At 44.6% G+C, this 10,789-nt stretch overlaps 1 protein-coding gene and 1 non-coding gene across 2 annotated transcripts in view; one reads left to right on the top strand and one right to left on the bottom strand.

Annotated features, from left to right (window-relative positions):
• The window catches only part of LOC102435818 (zinc finger protein 45), a 39,176-nt gene that overhangs the window by 16,474 nt on the left and 11,913 nt on the right, over nt 1–10,789 (top strand). The window lies entirely within an intron of this gene.
• Nucleotides 10,462–10,568, bottom strand: LOC111824351. Its single transcript, XR_002827433.1, has one exon. It is a non-coding gene; the product is annotated as a U6 spliceosomal RNA (small nuclear RNA).

Here is a 10,789-nt window from a genome sequence, read left to right on the forward strand (position 1 = left end):
ACATCATTGCATTTTACAAAAGTATCAATTAGTCCATGAATTATTGGAAATTAAAAACAAAAGTTTGCCCTTATCCAGAGATAATTGAGACAGCATTCATACTTTTATAAATGTGACACAAGTTACAATATGATTAATTGGAACAAGAAATCCCTCACTTGTCACCTGATTAGCAGAATATTCATGCTATAGGAAGATTTGGCTAATGTGGGAATCACGACTTCCTTATGCCCATAAAAGCATAGAGAATTTACACCAAGTATGTTCATTTAGTAAATGTATAGAAGGCTTCTAACACTACTCAGTCTTTGTTACATTTTATTTTGAATAATAAATATCCATTATTTCTGTAATGTAACAAAGATAGGAAGACCCTTATCCATGGCACAAACCATACTATTGTCATCACCATTCTACCTCTTACTCCCTGTGGGTTGTTGGACAAAATGTTTATCCCTTTTGGGGATCATCTTTAAAATGCTGGTGATGGTAACTACTTAATAGTACTTTTGTAAAGACTGGATAGATTTATATGCATCAAATCCTTGGAAGAGTGTCTGGTATGTAGCCTATGCTCAGTGCGTATTAGCTGTTGTTCTTATCCTCCTCATTAGTATTACTACTAGTGAATTCTTAGGAGAGGAATGCTCATTGGCATAATGAATTTAGGAAAGCTTTTCATAACCACTTATGAATTTGAGTTTCAGGTAGTTCATTCTGGATAAAATTTAGTAAAACAAAACCTGAGAGGATTTTTATTCAGAATCTATCCCTTAAGCTTCATAAAACATTAAGACTGAAAATAAATGTGGATTTAGCAAGTGTTAAGCTGGGAATATACTTGAAGAACCAGGGAGAGGTGTGAAACAATTTGCCTGAAATGAATTCCAACAGACAGGTAGGCAATAATTATAATTCTTTGTTCACATTTCAAGGTAATTTAGAGATTACAAAGGAAAAAAAAAATGGCCCATTTGAGAATTCTTTCCCAAAATCTTACGACAATTTTCAGACAAGTTTAAAGAATAGTATAATGAATATACTCTTCTCTACCTAGAATCAATAATTGTTAACATTTGGCCATATTTGCCTTTCTCTCTGAATATATGTGTATGTATATTCATGTAGCATTTGACATATATAAGTCATGATAGTTCATTCCTGAACATGTTAGCATGTACCCTTTTAGATTAAGAACAATCTTATTTTAATACCATAGTTATACAAGAAAATTATCAATAATTCTGTAATACTAGTATTCTTTTCTATTTCATATTTCCCAGTGCTCCCAATAATTTATCCTATTGCTATTTATTTTCTTTTTTAAAAAATATATATGTTCTTATTGATTTTTAGAGAGAGAGAAAAGGAGAGAGAGATAGAAACATCAATGTGAGAGGAACATCAATTGGTTACCTCCTGCAGCCCCCTACTGGGATGGAGCCCACAACTTGGGCATTACCCTGACCGGGAATTGATCTGGTGACCTTTTGGTGCATGGGTCGACATCTGGTGCACTGAGCCACACCGCTGGGCACTATTTACTTTCTAACCAGCATCTTCTTTATATTCATGCATTGTATTTGGTTGTCATGTCTCTAGATTTTAGTCTTGAACAGACAGGAAAGCTGTTTTATAGAAAGTACATTCTAGATTTGTTTCTTTCCCCATTAGGAAATAGTGCATTAAGAAAAAAATTGAATCACAAGACTAAAGTCTCACATTGAAAAATGACCAGGATAAATTTTAGGTTAGACCCATAATGGTCAAATATTGACTGCGTAAAAGTTGTTGAATAAATTATAGCTGCTTGTGGAAGGACAATTTGGAGATTTTCTTTTCTTTTTCTTTCTTTTTTTAACCATAACTGACATAGTAAGTACTGAAGATCTGAGTATCACAGCTGATGAGCACAAAGGGACTGAAAGCTGAAAAATAAGCAGCTGGGAATGTACTGATGTTCACCAGTCATGTAAAGTGATAAGACAGAGGAGAGAGAATAAAAGGGAACAAATTAGCTCACCAGAACCAGGACAGTATGATACTGGTCTTTGAGGAGGCACGTTATGACACAATGATGTGGTCAATGGGTGTTTTTATATCCATTATTAGTTCTGGGAACTAAAATCAATTAAATTCCTTTACTGTGGTCTAAGATGAATCTGAAGAGGATTTATGCCTTTTCTCCACACTGCCCAAAGGGATAGCTCTTTTTTTTTTTAACTTTAAATATATTTTTTAAGTACAGGTGACTTACAATATTGTATTAGCTTTAGGTGTACAACTCAGTAATTAGACATTATATAACTTACTAAGTGGTCACCCTGATAACTCTAGTACATATATGACATGATACATACTTATTACAATAATAGAGGCCCGATGCATGAAAATTTGTGCAAGAGTAGGCCTTCCTTCTCCTGGCTGCCAGCACCGGCTTCCCTCTGGCACTTGGGACCCAGGTTTCCCTCCTCTGGCTGCCGGCAGGCACCTGGCACCCGGGCTGGCTTCCCCCTGGCCGCCCACAAGCGCAGGTACCCAGGACCCGGGCTGGCTTCCCCCGGGCCACCTGCAGGCACCTGGCACCTGGGCTGGCTTCCCCCCAGCCCGGGCTTTGTCAGGAAGGACACGTGGTCTAATTAGCATATTACCCTTTTATTATAGACTAGAGGCCCGGCGCATGAAATTCATGCATGGGTACGGTCCCTAGGCCTGGCCTTCAATCAGGGCCATCTTCCCCAGCTGCCGGCCCCACCCCCCGCTTCCACCCACCCCCGGTTCCCCATTTGCCATCAGGTGATCAGAGCCTCCTGGCTGGGGGAAGGGACCAAGAGGTTGACCAGCAGGCCCCATGGGGTGTTAGGGGCCTGCAGGCTGGGGGCAGCTCCTGCATTGAGCATCTGCCCTCTGGTGGTCAGTGCATGACATAGCGACTGGTTGTTCCACCATTCAGTCAATTTGCATATTACCCTTTTATTATATAGGATTATTGACTACTAGTCTGTCCTTTTGCCGCCACTGGGTGCATGACATTCATGCACAAGTGTGGTCCCTAGGCCTGGCCCGCAATTGAAATGTGAGCGTCTGATGTGGAAGGGCAGGTCCCAGCTGACCTCTGGGCCCTGGGCAGCACTGCCCCCTCTCCACCACCACCCCCCCACCCACCCCCGCGTGCTCCCTCCGCCTAAGCCACAGCGCCTGAGTCCCCACACAGAGATGCAGTGAGTGTGGCTGGACGCCGCGGGCTGGGGCGCAGCATGGGCCTCTGCCCAGCGGCACCACACGGAAGCTGGACAGACAGCGCACTCTCTCCCAGTTGGCCTTGCAGACTGGTTCCTGCGTGAACCCACAGGGAGCCCAACCAGCCCCTGCCATCCAGGCGGCTGTGGCCTGGCTCACCGGAAAGAGGCTGATGGGTGCAGGGCGGGCTCCTCACAGGTGCCTGGAACCTGAGTGTGGGGGCTTCCTCAGCATGTGAGCCCTGGTGTCCCAGGGAAGGGTACCAGGGAGAGTAAGAGCGAGCTCGGTGGACACCCCACATTCTCACAGCACCTCTGTCCCCGTCACTCCCCCCCTCCAGGTAGCCGGCGAGAGGTCACAGCCCCCACCTGATGCCACAGGAGATTGGTCGCTTCCACCCACCCCCAGATCCCTGTCCCAGCCCAGGGCCCAAGCCCCAATCAGGCGATCAGGGCCTGCTGGCTGCCGGTCACCATCTGCAGGGGCCATTGGTCGGGGCTGGGCCCCCTGCCAGGCTCCCTCAGCACCTGAGAGCTGGGCAGCAGCTCCGCTCCCCACCTCCGCCACTGGTTGCCATCTGCAGGGCGATGAGCGGGGCGATTGGGCCCCCACTCGCACCCACATTGTCCTGGCACCGCCCGCTTACCTGCTCCACCAACCCACCACAGTCCTGCTCTTGTCAGGGCCCATTGGGGCTGGCAGCACCTCCACTGCCACCCACTGCCAGCACCATGTCGCCGACGCCCACCATGTTCCGCGCCACCCCCTGGTGGTCAGGGCACGTCATAGCAAGCGGTCAAACTCCTGGTCAAACAATTTGCATATTAGTCTTTTATTATATAGGATATTTCCTATGCTGTACACTACATCCCTTGACTATTCTTAGTAGTTCTTAGTCCCTTCACCTTTTCACTTACTCCTCCAACCCCACTCATCTGGCAACCATTAAAATTTTCTCTATGAGTATTTCTGTTTTGTTTGTTAGTTCATTCTGTTTTTTAGATTCTACATATAAGTAAGTCATATGGCATTTGTCTTTCTTTGTCTGACTTATTTCAATCAACACATTACCTTCTAGATCCACCATATTGCTGTAGATGGCAAGATTTTATTTTTTTATGGCTGAGTCATATTTCATTGTATATATGCAATAGTTCTTTATCATTCGTCTATTGATGGACACTTAGATTGCTTCCATATCTTGGCTACTGTAAATAATGCTGCAATGAACATATGGAAGTATATGTCTTTCTGATTTAGTGTTTTGGGTTTCTTTAAGATAAATACCCATGCCCTAGCTGGTTTGGCTCAGTGGATAGAGCATCAGCCTGCAGATTGAAGGGTCCCAGGTTCAGTTCCAGTAAGGGCACATGCCCAGGTTCGGGCTCGATCCCTAGTAGGGGGTGTGCAGGAGGCAGCTGATCAGTGATTCTCTCTCATCATTGATGTTTCTATCTCTCCCTCCCTCTGAAATCAATAAAAATATATTAAAAAATAAATACCCAGAAGTGAAATGGCTGGGTCCTTCTTTGTCTCTTGTTACATAGCCTTTGTTTAAAAGTCTTTTTTGTCTGGTATAAGTATTACTACCTAGCTTTTGGTTTGTTTCCATTTTCATAAAATACTAGAGGCCCAGTGCATGAAATTCATGCACAGGGGGTGGGGGTCCCTCAGCCCGACCTGCACCATGTCCATTCTGGGACCCCTGCGGGATTGAGCTTAAACCAGCAATCAGACATCCCTCTTGCAATCTGGGACTGCTGGCTCCTAACTGCCTTCCCCTGCTGGCCTGGTTGCCCCTAACTGCTCTCCTCTGCTAGCCTGGTCGCCCCTAACCATCTCTGCCTCAGCCCCCACCACCGTGGCTTTATCCAGAAAGACATCTGGAAGGGTGTCTGGAAGATGTCTGGTCTAATTAGCATATTACCCTTTTATTAGTATAGATGTTTTCTATTCCTTTAATTTCAGTCTGTGTCTTTCGATCTGAAGTGTAGACAGCATGTGTAAGGGTCTCTTGTTATCCATTCAACCTCCATATGTCTTTTGATTGAAGCATTTAACCTATTTCCATTTAAAGTAATTGTTGATAGAAGAGTATTTATTGCTATTTCATTAATCATGTGTTTTTTGTCATTGTTCTTAATCCACACCCAAGGATATTTTTCTGTTGATTTTTAGAGGAAGTGAAAAGGAGAGGGAGAGAGACACAGAAATACTAATGTGAGAGAGACACATCAGTTAGTTGCATCATGCACACACTCTGACCAGGACCAGGGATTGAGCCTGCAACCAAGGTATGTGCCCTTGACCAGAATTGAACCCAGGACCCTTCAGTTCGAGAGCTCATGCTCTATCCACTGAGCCAAACCAGCTAGGGCTTATTCATGTTTTTTATCTTTTCTTCTTCTTCTTAAAGAAGACTCTTTGCCCTAGCCAGTTTGGTTCAGTGGCTAGAGCGTCAGCCTGAAGACCGAAGGGCCCTAGGTTTGATTCCGGTCAAGGGCACATACCTTGGTTGCAGGCTCCTCCCTGTCCCGGGCCCTGGTCAGGGCACGTGCAGGAGGCAGCCAGTTTATGTGTTTCTCTCCCATCAATATTTCTCTCTGTCTTTCCCTCTCTCTTCCACTCTCTCTAAAATCAATGGAAAAAATATTCTTGGGTGAGGATTAAAAAAAAAAAAAAGACCCTTTAACATTTCTTGTATTACTGGTTTGGTGGTGATGAACACCTTTAGCTTTTTATTTTCTGGGAAGCTCTCTATCTGTCCTTCAACTCTGAATGATAGCTTTGCTGGGTAGAATAATCTAGGTTATAAGTCCTTGCTTTTCATCACTTTGAATATTTCTTGCCAATCCTTTCCGGCTTGCAAAGTGTCTGTTGAGAAATCAACTGACAGTGTTACAGGAGCTCCCTTGTAAATAAGTAACTGCTTTTATATTGCTGCTTTTAATATTATCTTTTGTAAATTCACACCTGAGAATATAATTTTCTTTTAGAGAGAGTGGAAAGGAGGAGGAGAGACACACAAAGAGAAACATCAATGTCTCATATCAATTGCTTGCCTCCTGCACACAACCTGACCAGGACCAGGGATCGAGCCTGCAACCCGGGTATGTGCCCTTGACTAGAATCGAACTGAGATGCTTCAATCCGCAGGCCAATGCTCTATCCATTGAGCCAAACCAGCTAGGGCAACAATAAAAATTTTTTAAAATAAAAGAATTTGTGGCGGCCTTGGCCCGTGTTTTTCAGTGGTGATAGCATTGGCCTGTGAAAGGAAAGGTCATGGGTTCGATTCCAGGTCAGAGGTTGTGGACTCCGTCTCCAGTGGGGGAGTGCATGAGGCAGCCAATCAATGATTCTCTCTCATCATTGATGTTTCTTTCTCCTCTCCCATGCTCTCTGGAATCAAAACTATATTTAAATATATATATATATATATATATATATATATAGAGAGAGAGAGAGAGAGAGAGAGAGAGAGAGATTTTTTACAGAGAGGAAGGGAGAGGGATAGAGAGTTAGAAACATCAATGAGAGAGAAACATTGATCAGCTGCCTCCTGCACACCCCCTACGGGGGATGTGCCCGCAACCCAAGGTACATGCCCTTGACTGGAATCGAACCTGGGACCCTTCAGTCCATAGGCCAACGCTCTATCCACTGAGCCAAACCGGTTAGGGCAATTTAATACTTTTTAAGAAAAGAAAATTGCAGCTGGTGGGAAGCTCGGCCCTAAAGAAGATTCTGGGATGTGTAGTCCAGATGCCTCCTGTGATGGGAGCACTTCCGCTCTTGGAAAGAGCAAACATGTTCCTTAGGGAGGTTTAATCAAGTGTTATGCATGTATGGAGGCATTTGGGTTACCCGAGGGCGAGGTAATGAACCCAGCTTCTTTCTGGGAATTTGAATCAGGCCGCCCTAGCGCCCCCCGGGGGCGGGGCAGCAGCTCCAGTTCCCCCAGCGATGCTGGGAAATGTAGTCCGTGAGCTCCGCGAAGTCGGAGGCACTTCCGCTGCAGAAGGCCGAGCTCGCGGCCTCGGTTTCTCCGGGAGGTGAGTGAGCCCGGGATCCCGCAGCCTCTTTCAGCTTTTCTGACCTAATCACAGGATCAGCCGCCGGCCCCTCGGTCACAGGGAGGAAAAGCTGCGGTCGGAGGCCGGGAGCGGGTTTGAGGGGCGGGGCTGCCGCTTGCCTTTCCCCTGGGCCGGGCCCCTGCTTTGGGGGCGTTTCGCGAGTTCCCGCGTTAGGGGAGGACCGGGATCCCGCAGGGGTGAGTGTCTCCCTGGCTACCCCGCCTTTCCCCACCCCTTCCACACTCTCAAACATTGGATGAGAACTTTAATCTCTCGGGGCCTCAGTTTCCCTTCGATATAGTACGAGCCTTATAAATTTGTTTTGAGAATCAATGGCATAGTGCAAGTGAAATGTGTTGAACAGCTCAGGCGTCTGTCTGGCAAGGTGTTACTGTTAATATTGCAATGATCAGAAAAATAGAGCCCGCAACCCGGGCAAGAACCTGTGACCTCCTGATTCATAGGTTGTCGCTCAACCACATAGCCACGCTGGCTGGTCTATTAATCTCCTATTGAAATGGAGAATTGGGCACAGACAATTGAATGAATGACCTGGAGGCACAGTCAGCAGGGGAAAGAGCCAAGATCAGACCTCAGCAGCTGGGCTTGAAACGTAGCTCTAGGGCTCTGTGCACAGTAACTGGGCAAGTTACTAACTTCTCTGTCTCTCCATTTTCTTACCTGTCAAGTAGGGGCAGTATCAAAGCCTGCCTCCTGAAGTTCCTGTGAAGATTAAGTGAGAGCTAATATGTAAAGTGTTTGAAATAGTGCCTGGCACGTAGTGAATCCTCCGTGTGTCTATCACAGATGAGTATACAACATGAAAGATGTAGCAAATCAATGAAAAGGCAAAAAGATGTTTGAAGGTATTCTTTTCTCCCCCACCTTCTGCTCTGATACTTCAATTCGGTCATACAGTGGGACAAAAATCAAAAGCTTCTGTAATAACCATTGTTTAAACCTAAAACTAATTTGCTGTCTTTTGAACTTAGGGAGTCCCTGGGTGATGATTATGCGATCTCTGCTGCCTTTAAAAGGTGTTCGTCTGCACTATCCAATCTAGTAGCCATTAGCCACCTGTGACTATTGAGCACTGGAACTGTGGCTAGTGCTAATTAAGGCACACAATGGATTTCAAAGACTTAGTATGAAAACAGAATGTAAACTATCTCAATTTTTATATTGATTATAAGTTGAAATGGTAATACTTTAGATATACAGTGGGGCCTTGACTTCTTTCCGAGATCAAGCTCGTTAAGGAGCTCGTTAACTCAAATTACTCTATCAACTCAATGCAAAAAATCGGCCGAGAGACAGCTGGTATCTCAAAAAACTCGTTAGTCGGGACACTCGTAAGTCAAGGCCCCACTGTATTAGGTTAAATAAAATGTATTGTTAAAATTAAGCTGACTTCTTTTTATTGAGTTTATTGAATTTGTTGGTTAATAAAATTATATAGGTTTCAGGTGTGCAATTCTATAGTACATCATCTGTATATTGTACTGTGTGTTCACCACCCTACGTCAATGTGTCTACTAGAAACATTTAGTTATATATTTAAGTATATTTTTATTGATTTCAGAGAGGAAGGGAGAAGGAGAGAGAGATAGAAACATCAATGATGAGAATCATTGATTGGCTGCCTCCTGCGTGCCCCCTACTGGGCATCGAGCCTGAAACCTTGACCAGAATCAAACCCAGCACCCTTCGGTCTACAGGCCGACACACTATCCGCTGAGCCAAACAAGCTAGGGCCTGTAAATTACAGCTGTAATTTTTATTGGGAGTATTTTGTGAATGGCCCAGGTTGCCTTGTGGGTAAAATTAGGGGGTTAGAGTTGACTCTGGCACTCCCTCTGATCCTAACAAACCTTGATTCTAATCCTGCTTGTTAGGATCAGAGGGAAAGAGAAGCTTGTAATGTGTGTTTCCCTTCGTTAATTTGTCTTTGGGCAATAGGGCAGGCTGTTGGGGTCAGAAGAAAAGTTGGAGGTGAAGAGGTCAAAGTCTCTCGGCGAGTATCTAGAGCAGTGATGGCGAACCTATGACACGCGTGTCAGAGGTGACACGCGAACTCATTTTTTTGGTTGATTTTTCTTTGTTAAATGGCATTTAAATATATAAAATAAATATCAAAAATATACGTCTTTGTTTTACTATGGTTACAAATATCAAAAAATTTCTATATGTGACACGGCACCAGAGTTAAGTTAGGGTTTTTCAAAATGCTGACACGCCGAGCTCAAAAGGTTCGCCATCACTGATAGAGGGCTGGTTTTGATTGATTTCACTCCAAGTGTGATCCAGACATCAGCAGCATCAACATCACCTGGGCTAGTTTTAGAACTGTAGATTCTGAGTCCCCATCCTTGACCTTCAGGTTTAGAATTGTTGGGGGTGAGACTGTGGGCAGCTGTATCTTCATGGGGCTCCAGGCACATGGGCCATTACAGTTTGAGAAGTATTGGTAGAAAGGACAGACTTTTCACTTTTCACAAAAATATTGGCTGTTTCCCTCTGGCCAAATTACACCTCCTTCAGATGTCAGATATCAGGGTGGCTCTTTCCCCCCCAGGTTGAGGTCTCTGCTGAAATGGAAGAGAAGCGTTCCATGACAAAAACTTATTTCGTAACAGCCCCTCCTTACCCCTCCCACCTGGCCTTACTGTTCTTCAAAGCATCTCTCCCTGCATTATTGGATTTTTATTATCCTGGTACCCCATTATAAGATCAGCTCCAGGAGATCAAGGTCTCTGCCTGCTTTGAATTTTTGAAGGAAGTGATCCTTTATTTTTAGATATTATTTATTTCAAACATTTACAATTTTTACTTTAAATGCAAAATAACTGATAAAAAGAAAAAAAAACATTGAAAAACATATCATACTAATAACCCTTTGCTGCATAACAGACACCAGCCTTTGGTATTTGCTTCAGGTAATTAGGTAAGAAACAAAAACAAACATCTTAAGACTGTTATTTCTCTCCAGAAGAAACAAAGTTGAGGTATTCTGTTTAACAGATGTGTGATCTCCAGCCAAACATGGTTCCTCCATGAATGAACAGCCTTGCCCTATGCTGTTCCAGTCCTTTCCTTCTAAAGCAGATCTTCGTTGGAGCGTATGTTCACAAAACTGGCGATGTTCGTAAATACGGAACGCTACACGAATTTGAGTGTCATCCTTGGGCAGGAGCCATGCTGATCCTCTCTGTATTAGTTCGATTTTAGTGTATGTGCTGCCGAAGTGAGCACGGAAGGGATTCTTGATGTGCGGGCTCCTAACAGTCTCCCTGGCCCCAGCCTCTTCCCCCTCAGACCTCCTCCTGTCTGCTGATCTGTTTCCAACAGGAAAGGAATCTTACTCCCCTTCCTCAGGGCCCTTGCTGCTTTCCTGCTGACCTGTGGCTATCGCTGGTACGTTCACATCACCCATGGTTTGAACCCTGCGTTCCTGCCATCTTTTTCTGCCTCCT

This window comes from Myotis lucifugus, unplaced genomic scaffold (genome assembly GCF_000147115.1).
Source record: "Myotis lucifugus unplaced genomic scaffold, Myoluc2.0 scaffold_1248, whole genome shotgun sequence".
NCBI lineage: Eukaryota > Metazoa > Chordata > Mammalia > Chiroptera > Vespertilionidae > Myotis > Myotis lucifugus.